This window comes from Micrasema longulum, unplaced genomic scaffold (assembly GCF_059751315.1).
Source record: "Micrasema longulum isolate JH-2025_06_02 unplaced genomic scaffold, ASM5975131v1 h1tg002011l, whole genome shotgun sequence".
Classification (NCBI taxonomy): Eukaryota; Metazoa; Arthropoda; class Insecta; order Trichoptera; family Brachycentridae; genus Micrasema; species Micrasema longulum.
In genome coordinates this window covers 401064-422345 of record NW_028279180.1, presented here as the reverse complement: position 1 = coordinate 422345, position 21282 = coordinate 401064, and the positions used below count along the sequence as shown (strand labels likewise).

Here is a 21282-nt window from a genome sequence, read left to right as displayed (position 1 = left end):
TGAGAAAGCACGAAATTAAAGATCTTGGGATTGTTTTAGACTCAAAACTACTTTTTGAATCGCATATCAATAAAATTACCTCCAAAGCATTGAGCATGTTAGGTTTCATAATTCGAATGAGTAAACACTTTGATAATCCAAAGGCCCTTTTTTTTTATATTATAAATTTCATTATATTATACATTTGTCAGAAGCCATTTGGAATACGCCTCTCAGATATGGAATCCCCAGTATGCCATATATATAAGTAGAATAGAAAATATTCAAAACAAATGTATAAAGTACCTTAAATACAAAACCGGTATTTCTTATGTATCTACTCTCACTGCCTCCACCTTCCATGGAATCATTTCTCTACAATATCGCAGAGTGTGTGCGGACTAACTACTGCTTTACAAAATTATGACAGGAATGGTTGACTGTACAGAGCTGCTTGGTTTAATAACAATACATGTGCCAGTCAGGATTTGTAGACGGTACCACCTGTTTCATGTACCAATAAGTAAAACATCGTATGTTAAAAATGCTTTTTTTCGTAGGACTTTTTCAATGTACAATACAAAATTTAAAAATATAGATTACACAAACATCACTTTGTCAGATTTAAAATTTACACTAAAAATGTATTATGTAACTTAGTAGACATTATAATAATAAATATGTACATTTCCTTTCCCCTCCTTATCCTCTCTTCAAGCATTTTTGTCCTTATCCCGCCCAATTTACAGTAACTTAATGTCCTTAAAATAAATATTTTAAAAATCTTTGATTATTGAGTACATGAAAATAACATTTTTATATGTATAAATTGTATGTATTTATTTGATATGTAATATATTTTCTTTACTAACTTTACTATGTGGAAATCTGTTATTAGTTCTGAGTTTATACACTATATCTGTTTGTTTATTAAAAATATGTATGTAGAACTGTTGATTTCCCAAATGAAATAAAATAAAATAAAACTCTTAAATGACTGTGGTAAATAATTATTTTACTCGCTGTGATGTAACATCGTGTAACCACAAGCAAAATACGGAATATTCTTAAGTTCAGATATTAGAAGAAGAAAAAACATGGGGACAAACTGTTTAATAATTCCTTTCCCATAATTTATAAAAGCAAACATATATGTAATTTAGCGCTGTTAAATACGCCTCTCATTTCACATGCGTGCGTCACTGTCACTGTCAACAACCAATCAAATCTGTTTCACACAAACACTGGCCACACAACAGCGTCTGTCTTTTTTGTTATGAGTTCTATCTCCGTGCTCTATCTTATACAGATTTATTGCTGTATTTGCGAACATTTATTTAAAATCATGCATAGTTATACAAATTTTACTTTTTTAATCCAGTGTGAAAATTACTACTTAAAAATCACAAAAAAATCAACTTTATTATATAAAAAATAAGAGATTTATATCCAGTCATGGATTGTATGTAGACAAGTGTGACATCACCGCCACAAAATGAGTTTTGTTTACGTAGGTGGAGATTGATCTGAATTTTTACACCTACACGAAAACGCCTGAAAAACGTATCAATTTTGATAGTTTTTATTGGATTAGTTGTTTTGATCAACAATATCTTTAATACCTCCAAATGTTTGCAGATTAATAGTTGATTTAATCCTCTATTAGGGGTTTTTCAATTTGATATTTACACACAATCACTTAAACAAGCCAGTAACCTGTTACTGACCTGTCAGAACCTCGACACAAATGTTTATACCTTTTTTTTTCTGTGTGTTTTCATGTCCATGCTTCCACATATGTTTATAAAGAGTTTTTTGGATCCGTTAAAATTCTTCCCTTCGCTTCTTCGCCTGGAGCTTCCCTTTTTGTCTCCTGTCCTCCATCGGCTCTTTTCCAAATTACTAAAATTACTCCGATTAGAGAGATTATTCAAATTACTAAAATTAGAGTTTTTGTACATACATATTTAAATATTTTAATGAAGATGATCAGTGTTTTTTTATTATTTAGTTATTATTACCTATTACCATCAAACTAAGCCAAACAAAATAAATTATGCATTGTATTATTATCGTCGCTAGGATTTTTTAAAGTTGTGTAATTTTGAAATTATTCCGCCCATGACGTCAGGAGTTCAAGTCGATGAGATTCCCTAGGTATTCTGATAGGTGTGTGATCCATAGTGTAAGAATATTAATTATCGCGATTTGCTTTTTTGCTTGGGTTGCTCTGTTTGGCCAAAAAAGGGCGCTGTCAAAATTTTATAAATCTAAGAACTTTAAATCAAAACAGATTGCTCTTTTTTCCACGCCGACAGCCTCTCAACGAATACGTGCCGTTTCATCTCTAAAGTTTTTTACAATCAATCATTTTTAAATATGCGTTTCCAAACAATTTTCATAAGTAGGTGTTTGATCATTTTTGTCACTCTCGCAATTACTTCCCCAATCCTCTGCGAAAAAGGCGACTACACGTAGGATTGATAATGATTATGACGAAATCTAAGTTACGTTGTACCGTTTTCGGCACCCCAAAACTGAGCCAACTTTTGTTTTGGGAAAGAGAATCAGAATAAAATTTTGCGTGTCGGCATTCCTAACGTTTTTCTAAATTATTTATCATATTTGTATGTCGTACGTCCGAAGACGACAAATAAAACTGGGGGCTTTTATGGGTTTCTGAATTTCAGATGGTCTATAATGAGCTATAATTTTTAAGTAAAACAATAGAGACACGCCAGTTGATCTTTATTGTTTAAAAAAAAACAATGCTCTAATATAAAAATCCAGGTAGAAAATACAGAAATAGTTTGACATAAAAAAAACTTCAGACAGCGTTTCCTTTTAACTATCTCAGTACTTTATTTTAAATTTGGCGCTACGTGAATTTTTCATGTTCTGTCAAATACACAGATCCGCTGGTTCCCAAAAAAATTCAAGGTTTGTAAAAGGTTTTGTAATCATTTTGGCGAATTGATCATGTCCAATCAATTTTACCCAAGTCAGATAAGAATTTTCTTCCCTCATTTCTTCAGTCAAAAAAACAGATAGCATGTGGGTACAATGGTTCCATTATACTTAAATAAAGGCGGGTGTGTTGCTTCAAGGCTCTTCCTTACAACCTACCCTAACAGTGCGATTATATCAAATAATAATTTTATCGATATATAGCACAGTATAAATATCATATATTTGGAAATACCATGCGGTAACTCCACCACATATCGGAGATCTTACCATTATTTAAAACGTTTACATCAATTCTTTTTATGGTTATAAATTAATGATGGAGATTACTTATATTTTTATTTCATTTCTTTGCGTGTGAAGCATGGGTGTATTATTTGTTTACTCTGTGAAATGCTAGGAGTACTAACGCTTATATTTCTGCTAATTTAACACTACTGCGAATGCTTTTGATTTCAATTATTCTTTCGCATCCGCTAATGGGTTCACATTTATTGCTTATTGCGAATTCATAATTACTTTTGCATACCTACGCCTTTGCTTATCCATTTTTATTTTTTTCACATCTGCTAATTATTTTCTCATTATTTAATGCTTTTGCATTCAATAATTCTTTCGCATCTGCTTATGCTTTCGCATTTATTTATGTTTTGTCATGTATTAATGTTTTGCATTTGCTAATGCTTTTACAGGCTAACATTTACAACGTATACAAATTGGATAAAAAAAAAATACAAATTAGATACCTTAAAATGTTAGCAAGTAAAATCATCATGATTACTTGTCAAAATGACTACGAAAATCTTTTCTCGATATGTCAAGTTTTGTCGGTACAGAATTTGATATACTATCGCCTGGTAACTGAGGATTTCATGGATTTCTACAAAAGGCCAATATCACATAGCATGAAACGCGTCAAAAAGTGAAAAGAAATTTCAAAGAAAAAACAGCTCTAAATGCGTTCGGAGAGAAGACCAGGGCGTATATACTCCCTCGCATACTAAAAAGACTAAGTTAAGTGTGTGTAAAAAAAAAAGGGAAACCAAATAATTTAAAAAAGTGTTTGTTTGTTATTTTTTTATATATTTCGGTATAAAAAAAGAATTTGTATTTATTTTTTTAAAACTTTTATTTTATTGATATATTGAAGGTTTTTTTATTTTTATGTAAACATTATTATATCGTGTTACCAAAATGTTTAAAGGGAAAAATCCCTGCAAAAAAACTGCCTTTGCAGTTTGGCGGGAATTAAAAAAATGTTTAAAAGAATGCTTATTTAAAAATTTTCAGCATTTTTTTTTTTTTTTAATTCAATAATTCGATCGGATCCGCTAATTCGTTCGTATGTATTACTGCTTTAGCATCCGCTATTGCTTTAGCATTTATTTATGCTTTTGCATTCATTATTTGCATTCGCTTATGTTTTCTCATTCAATAATTCTATCGCATCCCCTAATGCGTTCGTATTTATAACTGCTTTCGCATCCGCTAATGCTTTTACGTTAGCGTTTGTTGCAGCAAATGTTATGCATACGGCTTTATTTCGCAGTATTGTTACTGCCAATATTAAGCATAATCATCAGTATGCCCCTTTTCCGCACCGATGGTGCAAAGGGCACTCATATTAGACCTACATATTGTAATCATCTGTGTTATAATATATAATCATACTGTAATTGAATTCAGGAGTTTCTAAATGTTGATGGGACATCATTGAATCGCCTTGCGTTTTTTGCTTTTATATTAACTTAAGTGAAATAATTTGAGTAAAATACTGAACTTATATTTTGAGCAGCTGATGACAAATTGCTTAAAAAGGGGTTTGTCGGAACACATATGTATTTGGAAAAAAAATATTTGGTATGTTTATTTCAGAATAAAAACTTATAGGAAAAAAAAAACAATTTAATTATTCTTTAAAAAATACAGATATTTAAAGTCTATACGATGTTAAAAAAAATGTAATTTTTTATAAACATATGATTCTCTAATTAAAAATAAAGTAAGATGATATAAATATAAATGTAATCAAAGTAAGTGTAAATATAAGTCAAAATAAACATTTTAGTATGAGCTAACTTTAGAAATAAATAAGAAATATAATAACTATTTAAACAAGAAATCATCCTTATTTTCAGAGTTCAGTGTTATTTTTCAATATTACTGGGTCCTAAGAAAAATAAATACATCTTCTCCCAGTGACGTAATTTCTGATATTGCCTTGTCAATATAAAATAAAAATAACAGGTCAGGTCAGATCACAAGCCTAGTAAATGCCAAAGATATTCTTCGTCTCCGTTGAAAGAAATACAAAACTCGTTAAATTTTAATGACTATCGGAATGGCAACTCATTCGTCAATATGAGTACCTATCGATAAATACCACTAACGAGAAAAAATAAATTTTATTACAAATATATTAGAGGAAATTATTCCCGTGTTAACTCAACCACCTATTCGATTTAACTATAATTGAAATTGGAAATACGATTGAAGTTAATTACTAACTGAATTTAATTAATGTTTTATCATACGATTTGGATTAAATAATCAACAGGTTTATATACGAAATACGTACTTCAAGTTAATTCAATTTGACCAATTCCTCGTGTGTTTCCGTGGTGTAGCGGTTATCACATCCGCCTAACACGCGGAAGGTCCCCGGTTCGAGCCCGGGCGGAAACATTTTTTTCGGAAGAATAATTGTCGATATTATCAAATTATTGCTTGTGTTTAAAAAATCATACACGTGTTTTTTTAAAGAGCCAAATATGATTTATGTTTAAACTACTCATTTTATATATTTTTTTTAATATGTTAGAAAAATGTTCAATGCCGATTATCAGGCAACAAGTAACCTTTTTTTCTTGTCTACTATAACGAAATGTATTTACTAAAATAGCAACATTATCGAGCTCTTTTTCAAAAATCAAAAATTTTGTTCCAAAAACTGGAAAAAATCTTATGTATGAAGCCTGTGTCAAATCTTAAATATGTTATGTTAAATCTAGTATATGACCTCCTTATCTAACACTAACTAAAGAACTTTAAAAAAAAACTAAACAAATAAATTTTAATGAACTTTTTCAACTAAAGAATCTTGAATTTTTTTTCATAAGTTAGCCACTATCATTGTAGACGAAGAACTAAAACTCGAAAAAAATTGTAACAAACGTGGGCATAATACAAAAATATAAGAACAATATCACATACAACATTCCAAAACGAGACAAAGACAATCGAATCAGATAAATCAGGGACTAAAATTGTACAATAAACTACCAGACAAAACTAAACTAAACTAACAAACTTTTCAAAAGATGTAAAAAATATTACAGAGTATGAATGAAAAATTATTTATATTTTTTGTAAAATGAATGTTATAATCCATTAGGGTTTATGTATTCTTTTTTTTTTAAACAATCGTTTTAGTACTCAAGAAAAAAAACCACTTTCATAACTCCAAGAATAAAAGTAAATTAAAAATTCCATTGAAAAATTAAATACATAAACAGTAATAAAAAAATTTCAAGCGTGTAAAAAGTGTTTCTAATAAATAAATCCCTCTTAAGTATAAATGAATATTTGGAAGATGCAATTAAATAAATTAAAATTAAATAAATTTAAAAACCGTTATCAATAAACACCATAACTCATATGTGTTTATGGTTTGCGTTTTCTTAACTGTTCATTTATTTACTTTATTATTTAGATTTTTTTTACTGTTTTTTTTGTTGTATTAAGGAGGCTTTTTTTTGTCGGGCTGAAAAAAATAACTAGTGGCAATAAGGCCCTTATTGAATCACGTAAAAAATTGTTTTATTTTATTTTTAAATCACATGGTGGATATAATGGTAAATAATGACTTTTTTATTATTACGATTATTATTATTATTGTCAAATAAATTCATAAATTTGGCCTACCTCCTATGAATTGACCAACCAATCTTTAAGAATTGAAATTGAAATTTATACTCATTTGGTTTTCAGCATAAGTAACGGAGAGGAAATATTATTTACACTAATAGTAATTTATTTTTGGCAGTACTAATATAACTGATTAAATACAATCTTCATTGATTTAAATATCATCCATTGAGAAGTGTAAAATCAAAATACAAATTCTGTTAATATACATAAATTGAAAAAAAATATTACGGCTATTTATTTAACTTTACTTTGTGGTCAAAATGTATATTTTCACCATTGAAAGGCGCTATACAAGATAGACGTTGGTGTCAAAACTAACATTATCCATCGAATAAAGTTAATTGGGAAATATCACGTTTTTTTACAATTTTAAATTAATTAGGATCCACGAAATACTGTGGAGTTAATTTTTTTTTTTTACTTATCAGTAGCATGAAATATATATTTTAATTTATAATTTTGAATTCCCGTAAAAACGGTGGATTGTATTGACCACGCCCTTAATACGTCACGATTCTAGTAAATTTTGAACTTTGTTTGTGATCGTTTAAATTTAAATAGAACATCGTCACGAATCTTGACGTCACAATTATCAAGGCCAAACATGTCGTTTTTTAGTAAGGACATATTTTTCAATGGTTTATTTTTAAAGTTATGTATGAAAACATCAGCCAGCAATATGCATATTTATTTTGAAAACACAATAAATTTTTATAAATCCATTTCATATATTTTTATCGGTATTCGTAATATGTGATATTTAACTTTTCTGCCACCAAGCCCCTAACAACCGTAGGAACTCGGAATTTTAAAGGCCTGTCAGCAGATGTGAAATATAAAATATGGAAGAAAGTTATAAAAAATCCACCACCAGGTGGTGAAAAGCTCGTTAGATAATTGTGTTCTAATTATTTTTTTATACGAAAAGCTTAACATGAGCTAGAAAAAATATTTTTTCCATGAAACAACTTTACAGTTAAAACATTTCCGTTCACACACAAATATATTTTTTTTCCCTGTGTACTAATTAGTGCAATTCATTTGATTAGTGCATTAAGAACTTTTATTATGTAAAAATTAAACGAAAATATTATCTGAACATGAAAAATATTATTTTTTCCATGTGGAAACTTTCGTAGCAATTAAAAATACTATTTTAAATAATAATCAAGGCGCCTTAATTGGCTTTTCGACCTTCACAAAACTAAATTATTCTAATTCCCGTAATTTTCTCATCCTTTTGCGAAGTAATTCCTGTTTCCCTATTAAAGTACTCTTACTATTAATTTCACCGACATAATATTATGTTGGTCTGAAAATAAATTGCTAGTGGTCTACACAGGTAATAAGGTGAGTTGTTAATATACGAGTATTATTAATCATAACATGTATGTAATATCTATGTCACAAAAATCTTCATCCCGTATTTCTTTTTTACCAATACACAAGTAATGCAGCAAGCTCCATATGGGCACCACGAATTTGAAATGTATTTAAGTAAATTAAAAATCACTTTAAAACATCCATAATCAGGCGTTTTTATTGTTAAACCGTACGAGTTTATTAAAAAAAGTGTTAAATAAAACTCACAATTAAATAATTTGCATAAATTTAATGGTTCTGTGATATGTTCTTCATATAACTTATATGTAAGAGTTCGTCAGTGCACGCTGTATGAACTTTAACTTATTAATTATAAAAGCATTAAAAATATATGAATATAAAAGATCTTTAAACTCAAAAGAACTAACAGTCATTCGATGCTCGTCTTAAGATGCACCCGAGTACGGCCGAACATAATCCGACTAACCCCGACCGCAGGTTTCGGCTGAGTCGAAGTTTCTGGTAATTTTTGGCTGAAACTGACCGAAATCGAAACTCAAATTGAAACTTCGGTAACTACCACGAATGCCAGCAAAAATTGATAATGTTTTATTGTACATTAATTTAAGATGATCAGATCATCTTATTTATTTGTTTGGGAAAAAACAATACTTTTAACATATAATTCGTATACCTAGAAGATAAGGGTACATTGGAACTGAAATTATAAAAACAGTCAATAATCATTAATATATAGACGTATTGTCAACGCTTATGAGTAATATTTCATACTGAGGATAGAACAGATGAAAAATGTCTGCGTAACCGGAAAGAACTGTATTGTAATAATGACATGCCTATAAAAAAAATCATTATTTATTGAATTTGTTCTGGGTATCTGAAAATTTAATGTAGTTTGGAGTCGTTCCTGTTGCGCACAAGATATTCTAAAGAACAAGTAAATATGGGGCAATCTATGACACTGTTCACAAGTTTAAATAGGAATAATAGATCTGCAATCACTCTTCTCTACTTCAGAATTTGAATTGCATTTGGAGTACAGCTTGCCCACCACATACCGCACACCGCATCTGCGGACATAAAGCTAGGGTTTCCTAGGACAGCGGTGCCCGTATCTTAAATATTATATTATGTTATTGTGCCCGTATGTTAAAATACGGGCACCGCTGTCCTAGGAAACCCTAGCTTTAGTTTCCTCAGCGGTGCCCACATACACGGAAAATTTGCTTGTTGCCAAACGAGAAAAACTACCCAAAGAAGCTCTCTGTAATCTGGTAATCTTAGCATCTTGCATGCATACATTTGAAGAACAATCAAATTTGTACTTTATTAATGTTTTAATTTTTTTCTGTGTCCTTTCTAGATTATATTAGAATTCCGTATAATAGAAGCAAACTCCAACTGACTTTTCACATATGTGTTATTTTCTTAATATTTTTGAAGTCGTTAAACATTCGCATTAAAAAACCAAGCAGTTTATACGCCTTATTAATAATTTTATTAATATGAATATCGAATATAAACTTGGAATTTAAAACTATTCGCAAGTCGCTTCTGACGTATGCAGAAACCATGAAAAAATATTACTGTTAAAAACACATATGTTTTTAGTAAAAACATATTTTTTCAAAACTGAGGCTTATCTGGTCGTTCCACAAATTACAACTTATTTCATAAATTAAACATGTAATGACTTCACAACAAAAATATTCAATATTCTCCCCAAGATCTTTAATCACATGGAAGATTAAAAAATGATATAAACTAAATCTAAAAACATACCCTGAATTTTTTTGTTTAGTCTTGGTTATAGTGTAAATATTTTGTTTAATATCTTTTATTAGGAACTTATACATATGAGTGAATAAAAACCTGTTATAAAACTCATGTTCCGCCGAAAAAGCTGGAAAAGTTTTTTTCATATAAAACGTTTTATTGATAGTAAAGTATACTTTCGTTTTTGCACATTTGTAATATAATTAAATATTTGCTGATTTTGCAGCACTGTAACTAAAAATCAATATTTATCCTACATTTGCCAGTAACTGAACCCGGGACCTAATGCATGGAAGGCAACTGCAATTTCCACCACACCACCAGGCGGACAAAACAATTCACATTAATATTAACAATCCTAAAGATAAATATGACCTTTATTATTAAACTAGCATGATATCAAAGGAATTTCATATTTGTCAAAGTAAGGTGCCGGCCTAACGAGTAAAGGGTATAAATTTAAGCCTTTGCCTATGTGCGTATTATTTTTCCCTGGTGATTAATAATGCTACCGTAAGCTAAAGTAGGTCCCTCTAGTGAAATTATTATAATTCTCAGAAATGCTATCGTTACTTAATTAAAGTAAATTTTGTCAAAATTTGTTGGGTTAATAAATACAGCGCAAAATTTTATTTATTAACCACAGTTCAGACAATATAAGAAGGTACTTTTGACAGATTACAATAGTATTGTGGCAGTCTTTTTTATTTCGATTTTCGATATCGATTTTGAATAATTTTCCGTCAAGTAGGGTAAATAGAAACGGGTTTTCATGAATAAATAGCTTTATGCGTAATAGTTCAAAGTCAAAATTATAGTCGGGTTATTTTAATTAATCGTATTATGAACTCCTTAAAATGAACACGCACAATATAATTCAATATTCAATATCAAGTCGATATTGTCGATCGATGGTGAAGTTTTCTGATGGTACGTCACTATTGCGGAGAATCAACAATAAAGTACGGCATTTGTTTCCTACACTTAACTGTCAATATTTACAGAAATTCATGAGCGTGCAAACGTCAAAAGTATCTTCTTAAGTTTACTGTGAAATAGAAAGTCTAGTGCTACAAAAAATTTTAAATACAACATATTTTATCGGACATGATAACAAGTAACAATACGAATTACTAAATGTTATAAACTATTTGTACATAACCACTCACCGAATTTTCTGTCTATCGATTTCGAGACGTACTCGTTTCTTCGTCAGGACACCAATTGAACTAACATGCGAAACTCACTCCACACCTTCACTTTAGTTGTTCCACAATATAAAACCAACATCCCGATTTCAAACCATATTCTTTTAGTAGACAACCCTTACATGCACGAATGAAAATGTTTGATGTTGTGGGAGAAATAAATGAAAAAAAAGGTAGGGGGTGAAAGGAGGGGCACGAATTTAATAGGTAAAGGGTAAACATAACCATGGAGCATCGTATAATTTGCCATATTGAAAGGTTGCTTGATTATTGACCAAAGGATCATTATTTTTGAAAACCTTCCTGTGTGATGAGAAATATTTCCAAATTATTTACTTTTAATAACTTATTGTTTGTATGCAAAAATTCAGTATTTGTAACTTTATTAATATCATGATTAAGGTGATTTGCGAATTCGAAGAAATCGTGTTTGTTAAGATACCTCATATTATGTTCTTTAGCACAATTATAAAAATTTCTTGATTTTCTTCCAATATAAAATAAAAGACAAGAATGGCACTTAAATGGTAAACACTTGAATTATTATGCAAACTTTTTTTATCTTTAATTTTTAAAAATAATTTACCAATATATTTATTTGCATAAAAGGCAGGTTTGATATAATTTTGTTATAATTAAGTTTAGTTTAATTGATGTCTTGGAGAAAAGACGGGTACGCCTCGAAGCCGGTAGACATAAAAAAGTCGATAAGTGGTAAAATTCAAATATTTAATAAAATTTAATCAAATGTTTGATGGCAAAGTTAATGATTTAAATATTAATAACAATACGAACATTTATTTTTATAATACCAAAACACTTAGACTAATGGGAAAAAAAATCTAGCATTGTTTTTTTTGACACTGGAAGGAATCGAACCCGCTACACCAGTGTCATAGTTTAAGCAACTGCGCCACGGCGCCTGTCACAATTCAAACACAGAACTATTCGAACGTGTATTCCCTTACGGTCATACGGAGAAACTAGAATAAGCTGAATGTACTGGCCATGTGTATTTGATTGATAACAAATTCGTAATACTACAGTAAGGGGTACACTGATAGATTTTAACGTTTCTGTATTTTGTTCTTTTCGCGGTTCGATTCTAAAGAATTATTAAATTTTCTCCAAATTAGTTTTGAAACATTGATCGTGAATTTATGCGATACTGAAGAATGACATTAGTCTATATTAATAATTTCAGGAAAGGGGGGTTGGCGCTTTTTTATTATATTTTTATTTATTTATAAATCATATAACACAAAGTATTTCACAAGTGTAATACATTGAATTACATTTCAAAAAGTTACAACAACTCAATTTGGGACATAAATAACATTAACATTTAGATAATAACACATATTGAGAACAACAAAGAAACAAAGCAAGTTTAGCAACTTTATAACTAAATACAGCACAACAATATATACGCCTAAAACCTTTCCTTACACAAGCAGAATAAATATATCTAAAAAAACGCTTTTAAGAATAAAAAAGTAGTGAATTTACTTAGGGAGATAAGGTCATTGATGATGCTGCCATAGTGATGATGAGAACATATCCATCTTAGTTAGTAAACATCTGGATGCCTAAGAAATGTCGTATATTACAATGAACACATGATTATTGGAAACACAATTCGGATATACAAAACGTGTGTCAGACCAAATCATGGTGTGTACAACAGAGGCGAGGATAGATAGAGCGAAAATAAAAAATACGAAAAACTAAGTAGAAACACTTAATAGAAAAACTAAATAGAAAAACCAAATAACTGCTCAGAACGTCAGAGATGAAAGTACTAAAGGCAAACGCAGGGAAATCCAAAAGAGGCAGAATCTAGAGTCAAGAAGTTAGACGGATTTGCGATACCCATTGCAAAGTAAATAGATTATGGAGAGATTACGTCAATAATTCCATTAATCGAATTCCATGTTATTGTATTCCAACTGGTAATGCATGTTTGAACTTCGCGTCGCGTCGTTGCTTTGGTTTATCTGTTGGCCAATTGTGAGCCACAAATGATGACATTCAGGCCTCTGTCTCCAAGTCCCGTAGTTTGGACATAACTGCTGATGATTGACGAACGGGTAATCTGTCTGGATTGTCAAGAACCTGATAAAATAGGCAAGCGACGCATTCGTAATGGCCTAAGCAACCATGCCTTCGCGTAACGACAGTTGTTAGAAAAAATAACGTATTTTTCTTACATGCCTAAATAAATCACTAGTTCACATGTGTTTCCGTGGTGTAGCGGTTATCACATCCGCTTAACACGCGGAAGGTCCCCGGTTCGAGCCCGGGCGGAAACATTTATTTTTTTGTCTTTACTTATTTTTTTTAAATGTCAGGAAAATGCGTGAACTTTTAAATTTTGGATTCGTTTATTTTTATTTCATTTTTTATTTTATTTAAATACTAGCGTACCCGATAAACGTTGTTGTGCCTGAATGTTGGGTTGCCTGCTACCTTGGAAAAAGACTTTTCATCGATAATTAGGTACCTAGGTACCGGTTTATAATTGAATTCCAAAACTTAAAATTATTAATATTCAAATATTAAATTTAAGTAGGTACCTAGGTACTTGTTTATGATTGAATTCAAAAACATAAAATAATTCTTTCAAATACAGAATTCTTCTTGAAAATGTCAAACTCGACTCTCCTCCCCAACAAGGGTGCACTTTATTCATGAATGCGATTATCAAAAATGTATTGAATGTTATTTTAGTATTACTAAAGATTCAGTCAAAATAAATAAATAGGAAGAAATTATAAAGAATGTATGGAAAGAATCTAATTGGATTCAATAAAAAGCTAATGTTATTTGTAAACATTCGAAAAATAAACTTTTTTTAAACAAAAAAAACAACATCCTTCCATTTCTTTTGTATATACATTTTTGTCAAATGTAACCCTGGTAGATAGATGAAAAAAATATTTATGCTTCTAACTTTTTTTTACAGATTCTATCAAAAAAAATAATATCTACGAACACGCGTACCGCAAAGATCTACATTTCGCTGAAAACTGCACGTAAATTGGGTTGGCCGTTTAGGAGGAGTTCAGTGACATCACACGTACAGAAAAATTATACACACAAAGATATTTACAATAAAGCACAACTGATAATTACAATAAACACAAATTATTCGATAATTACAATAACATGTGAACTAAAAGCGTAATTGATCATTGAAGTCCAATTCATAGTCCGTAAAAACAGTAATAAACAAAGACAAATAAGCAAATACACATATATTATACGTCAACATATTTTATTGATTTATATACGTATTCATGTTTATTTTTAAACTTTGCAGTTTTAAAACACATCTTGCAATTGAACTTAAATTAAATGGTACGCAAAAACTTCTTCAATGTACTAGAAAAATACTGAAAATGATTTAAAAATTAACTTAATTTTAAATACACATACCTATATGTCATCTTAATTTTTTGTATTTTTTTCTTTCTTTACAAACTCGTATACTGTCCAAGTGTCCCTGCGGCTCGACTGTGGATCATCTCCCACTCACCATCAAAGATTTGTCTGAAAAACATAACTTAAATCAAGTCTGAAGAAAAATTTATTCTCTTTTCCAAACACCCATCTTTTTATATTGTGGTTATTGAAATTGAAATAAAGAATAAAAGTAATGCGATTTTTGCCTTTTTTTAGTAGGTGTAGTGGTTAAGACACTTCACTCTTACACGTTAGGTTCCGGGTCCGATTCCAGGTGAAAAGACAGAAAAAATGTTTTTTACGAACCTACGTGTTCTGTGTTGTAATTCACCACTTTATTTGCCCCCCATGGTCTGTTGAGGTGCAAAAATACATTTACGTAAATAAATAAATAAACCCATTGACTTGATAGGCCCTTTTGGTAAACCAACCTTTAGCATTGTTTCGCGAATAAATGAGAGAAAAGGGTAAAATATACCGTGTTTATTTTGAATTAATTGAAACTTCAGATATTCATAAAATTAATACGGCTTTTTAGGCTGTGTCCGTGGTGAGTAAAAAATTAACATAGGGAGAAAATTTTGTAAATTGAAAGAAATAACTACATATTATACAATAAACATACAGAATTACAATATTAACAATAAAAATCCAAAACAAATAACGTTGAACACATAAAAAATATGAGAACCGATATAATTATTGGAAATTAAAATATTAAAAAAAGATATCCTTAACAATTATATAAAAATATTATTTTAGAAAATGTACGAAGTAATGAACCTCGTCCAAAATACTAAACAGTAGAAGCACCACATTACTATATTTTTTTTTTAAATAAATAATTGCATTCTTATAATAATACAATTTTGTTACCAATTTATGTTAGTTGTAAATAACCATGTTATAAATTAAGTAACATGTGGGGGTTCGAACCTCAGACCTTCTGATCGGGAGTCCGCGACACTACCCACTACTACGGAGCACAATCCATAACAATGAATTCATGGAAAATACGACTAATACATGTAATTGCGAGTTAATTTATAAAAATGTTTCCGCCCGGGCTCGAACCGGGGACCTTCCGCGTGTTAGGCGGATGTGATAACCGCTACACCACGGAAACATGTTGTACAGGTGAAAAATTATAAGTATGTATGTTTCCTTCAATTCGATGTTTTTGCTGACTAAACGAACGAAAACTTATGTGCTCATTTTTATAATACCTTGCAAGGTTGAAACGTCAAAACATCTGTCCTAATAAGAATCGATGAATCTAAAACGGTATTTTCTCTTCAGGCAGAACCTCTTATTCATAATAAAATTATCGCTGTTGTCAATTTCACTATCTCATTATATATAAATAAAATTTATAAATAATTTATAAATAATAAAATAATAAAAATTTATAAATAATGAGACAGTGAAATCGACAACAACGAAAATTTTATTATGAATAAGAGGTTCTGCCTGAAGAGAAAATACCGTTTTAGATTTATCGATTCTTATTAGGACAGATGTTTTGAGGTTTCAACCTTGCAAGGTATTATAAAAATGAGCACATAAGTTTTCGTTCGTTTAGTCAGCAAAAACATCGAATTGAAGGAAACATACATACTCATAATTTTTGAGGCAGTACAACATGTTTCCGTGGTGTAGCGGTTATCACATCCGCCTAACACGCGGAAGGTCCCCGGTTCGAGCCCGGGCGGAAACATTTTTTTAAATATGTAAATATAATATATAATATAATTTTTCAGATACGTACATATAATTAAACTAGATAGTGATTTTTCACTAACGTCATACATTATGTATTATAGGTTAATATTTGAATATCTTTTTCTTTTATTTTTTCCAAATTAGTTCAACACACCAAATAATCATTTTCTAATAATAATGAATAAAAGTTGGACTTAATGGTTCATTTTACACCAGTTATACTAAGTGATAAAATTAAAGTGGATTGATTTTTGATATTTTGGCCTGCGAAAGGAAATTTCCTTACCATTAAATAAATAAATAAAAATTCAATAAAAACCAATCCACCTTATGCAATTTTATAGTGCCGTGTGAATTTTATCGATTTTCCGAAATGGGCCAAAATACAATCAAATACCTACAGTTAAAAATATAACACTTAATTAGATAGAATGATTATTTGCTGACTTCATTCAGGTGGAGCATATGGTATCCACAAAACCTCTCACAGCGGCCAACTCCTCTGTGTCCTCTCAGACAAGCAACACAAGCTGTGGACTGATTGTTTATGGCCTAGCCAGCAGAATCCTCCGCGCTTGATAAAAGTTGACACCAAAAGTAGCTGCGCTGCACCCGATATCTTATTTCAAAATTCCTTAAATCAGTCCTAAACTTCAGATTCAGTCCAAGGACTGAATATCGCATTTTAAACACAGGTTTCATTTTGACCCTGCCTGAAATCAAACTCGACACCTTACGCATGGTAGGCAAATGCTCTAACCCAGCGGTTCCCATTTTTTAAACTTTAAGTCCAATCCAAAAGTCATTGTTGTTTGAATCTGATTTAAATTTTTGTTTTCGAGAGGATGAATTCTTAACATCAATCAAATTCTCATACTCTGACATTATTAATATTGATAGTTTGGTCTAATTTGCGAATGAATTCTGTATGTTAATAATGTAATGTTTTCTAGCGCATTACGCCCTAACTCTTGGAATTCCAGGGTTCCACGGAATACCCTTTGGATATTGCTGACCAATCTTCACTCGATTTTAAACCTGAAAGTAGCCGTCAAGTTGAAAAAAAAACACTCGTGGAGGGTTCTGTATCTATTTCTAGGTCTTGCTCACATCTATTGACATTTTTTATCGAAATATTTATTTCAATGCGCAAATTCTGCACGCAAAGTTTTATTCTTCGCAGTCTCAATCCTGGGGATTGGTTTGCAGCAAAGTCCTGAATCTTGTCCTCCACTCTCTATTATCTGCATTCTTCTTCAGTGCAATATATAAGTTGCAGTTTAAATCCTCGAACACTTGCCCCAAATACTCCCTTCGCGTCGATGGCGTTCTCTGTGATTTGTCCCCTCGATCATTCCTTCTATTATGTCATGCAGGACTAGGATAATGTGACCGATCCAGTAGGCTCGCCTCTCTGAGATGATTTTGATTAGGTGCCTCCTTTCTTCGATTCTACAGTAAACCTCGTCATTAGTGATGTGGTCTCTTCAGGGAATTCCTAATATTTTTCTGTAGCACCACAAATCAAATGCCCTTAGTCTTTTTAATCTCTTTCGGTATATCCATGTCTCACAACATTATACCAAAATGCTCCATACACATGTCTTGGCAAATTAAATAATTTCGAGAATGTTTCAAACTTGACTGAATTGTTCATAATATGTTTATCTATGGATAAAATAATTGCCTGTTAACTTTCCAATAAAAAATAAATAAACAGAGAGTTAAAATCCCAACTGCCCATTTTTTTTTTTATTGAATAATTTTTTTACAAAATACATTTTTGAAATACAAAATAGGTAAATATACAGAACATCTTATATATAACGTTTCCACCTCTCTAATTAAGTAGGTACTTGTGTTTAGAGAGGGAGTTCGTTTCACTTTTTTTTTTTTATAAACAAAGTAAATTAAAACAAAGTAAATTAAAATTAAAATTAAAAATAAACAAGGTAAATTAAAAATAAACATTCTTTGGTATGGCATCTAGGAAGGGGTGAGTCTTAAATGTTTTTTAATTTAAGTTTTAAAAGTTTGAAATTTTTTTATAGATTTTAAGTTTTCCGGAAGTTTATTAAAGTTTTTTTTTACCTATGTACGTATAATGGTTTAACGCTGCTGTTGTTTTACATCTGTGCAAAATTAAATTATTAGAAAATCTAGAGTTCCTTGAATTTTGCAATTCAATTGTTTTTTCTTTAAAAGTTTGTAAGATAGAGGCTTTATTAAAAATTTCTTCAATTGTTGGTATATTAAGTTCTTCGAATACTAGTTTTGATGGGTAAGTTCTGGGCTTTTTAAGAATTATTTTTGCAATCTTTTTTGAATAATAGAGAGTGATTTTAAGTTTGTCCTATAAGCTCCTCCCCAGCCTATAATTCCATACTGCAGAATTGATTGTATTAAAGCATAATATACTGTTTTTATAAGTTTTAGAGATAAAATATTTCTTAGTCCAATGAATACATAAATAAGTTTCCTAATTCTTTTGACCATAGTGGCTATTTGTACTTTCCACTTCAAATTACTATAAATTATAATGCTTAGGTACTTAATATTATCCGCTTTTTTAATTGTCGAGCATAATTGGGGGCAAGAATGATTAATATTGTCATTTTGATTATGGATCGTGATACACACACACCATGCGCTCTGTAGCTGCATGGTGTGTAGGAATATTTAATGTATAGCACTCTCAAGGTGAATTGCACCAAAATGATGCTATTAAAATCATCTAAAATCATTATTTTTAAAAAAAGGAAACTTGATTATCCATTTTAAAAACTTGTAAGAAGATGAAGAAAAAATATTAAAAAATATTTTTTAGTTATTTCTTAATTGATTTCACTTTTTTTTATTTCTATGGGTGGTGACTCTCGTGGTGTAATAGCTAAAACGCTTGATTCACGCATGAAGGGTTCCGGATTCAAATCCCGATGAGATCAGAAAAAATATAAATGTGGTATTTCTCAAACCTGGGTGTTCTGTGCTGTAATTCACTACTGTTATTAGGCAAAAAAGGGAAACACTTGGTTGTTTTATACTCTCCAAATATTTCAATTTTTATTCAATTTTCGCTAGCGTAAATTCTTTGGCTAGGAAATAGGAATCAAGTTGTGCCAGAGTGTAGAATCGAACTTAAGACTCCAAATCCGGAGTCTACGACTCTACCGCAAGACCACAAATCGACTCGATAGTGTGGTCCTAGGGAACATAATACTTCTTCAATGTACAAAAAAAAAACCACCAACTGTGTATTATGTACGATTAAATGTTTAATGCAACTGAATAAACATAATAAATCTATTATTGATGCCCTCATACAAGAATGTGCAAAACGGCAGCTAATGGTGCATATGGTTGTTGATGCATAAATAGCTGGGCATCTTGACCATTATTTGTTACATGATGACAAGATGATCATTCGTTCGCTTCAGTTGCAGTTCAAGAGGACTTTTCTTCGCACAAACATATTACCGTATTTTCTCCCTGGATTATGGCACTAAGCTCTACTGTTTTTATTTTCTAAAGATATCCACCATTGCCGTGCCCTATAGTTTGTTCAGATTTTACCGCCGTTTTCTGAAGTAAGGTATACAAAAATGATAACGATTTTTTTAATGTTTTGGGGTGTGGAAAATGGGAATATGTGACTTTGATTTTAATTAGGCATAGTCAGTCCGACGCGCAACGGTTTGTCCCTGAAAAATTCAAAGTCGCGATTTCGCAAAACAAAATACGCCATTCAATTTCCATGTAGGTATTTTAAAAAGTAACAAATTAATATGACTTGAGCACGTTTTGAGACTGGACTTATAATTTAGGAGCAAATAGAAAAAAGCTGTTTTTCATATTTGGAAAGCAACCTTTAAATATGAATAACTCGATTTTTTTCTGGAATTTTTATGCCAGTATCTTATTATTATAATACAAAACCGGTAATTCTTATGTATCTACACTCACTGCCTCCACCTACCATGGAATCACTTCTCTACAATACCGCAGAGTGTGTGCGGACCAACTACTGCTTTACAAAATTATGACAGGAGTAGTTGACTGTACAGAACTACTTAGTTAAATAACAATACATGTGCCAGCCAGGATTTTTAGACAGTACCACCTGTTTCATGTACCAATAAGCAAAACATCGTATGTTAAAAATACTTTTTCGTAGGACTTTTTCAGTGTACAATAGAAAATTTAAAGATATAGATTACACAAACATCACTGTCAGATTTAAAATTTACACTAAAAATGCATTATGTAACTTAGTAAACATTATAATAATAAATATGTACATCTCCCTTCCCCTCCTTATCCTCTCTTCAAGCATACTTGTCCGAATCCCACTCAATTTACAATAACTTACTGTTCTTTAAAAAAATATAAAAAATTCTTTGATAATTGAAAAATATTTACGAGTACATGAAAATAACATTTTTATATGGATAAATTTATTTGTATTTATTTAATATGCAATATATTTTCTTTACTAATTTTGTATACTTTGTGGAAATCTGTTATTAGTTCTGAGTTTATACACTATATTTGTTTGTTTACTATAAATATGTATGTAGAACTGTTGATTTCCCAAATAAAATAAAATAAATAAATAAAGAATTATATGCCTATTTTTTCGCACACCGCTACTTTTTTGCACTTTTGAGATATTATGGAAATCGTATAAAATATGAAAAATTGGGTCTATGTGAAATTTTCCATAGATAGTATATGTAATGTTAAATCCCCTCTTCATTGTATTTTAGTATTTGCACGTTGGAGTAATGACTATCCTGACGATGAGACGGTTACGTCTCGAAACCGGTAGGCATAAAAATTCGGTAAGTGGTTAAATACTAATATTTACTAACATTAATTCAAATAATCACTT

At 30.5% G+C, this 21282-nt stretch overlaps 4 non-coding genes across 4 annotated transcripts; 3 read left to right on the top strand and 1 right to left on the bottom strand.

Moving 5' to 3' along the window:
- The first annotated feature begins 5558 nt into the window (after positions 1-5558).
- On the top strand, positions 5559-5631 carry TRNAV-AAC (transfer RNA valine (anticodon AAC)). Its single transcript has one exon. It is a non-coding gene; the product is annotated as a tRNA-Val (tRNA).
- A 7812-nt stretch (positions 5632-13443) lies between these two features.
- TRNAV-AAC (transfer RNA valine (anticodon AAC)) lies at positions 13444-13516 on the top strand. Its single transcript has one exon. It is a non-coding gene; the product is annotated as a tRNA-Val (tRNA).
- A 2206-nt stretch (positions 13517-15722) lies between these two features.
- Positions 15723-15795, bottom strand: TRNAV-AAC (transfer RNA valine (anticodon AAC)). Its single transcript has one exon. It is a non-coding gene; the product is annotated as a tRNA-Val (tRNA).
- A 518-nt stretch (positions 15796-16313) lies between these two features.
- Positions 16314-16386, top strand: TRNAV-AAC (transfer RNA valine (anticodon AAC)). The gene has a single exon. It is a non-coding gene; the product is annotated as a tRNA-Val (tRNA).
- The last annotated feature ends 4896 nt before the right edge of the window (positions 16387-21282 follow it).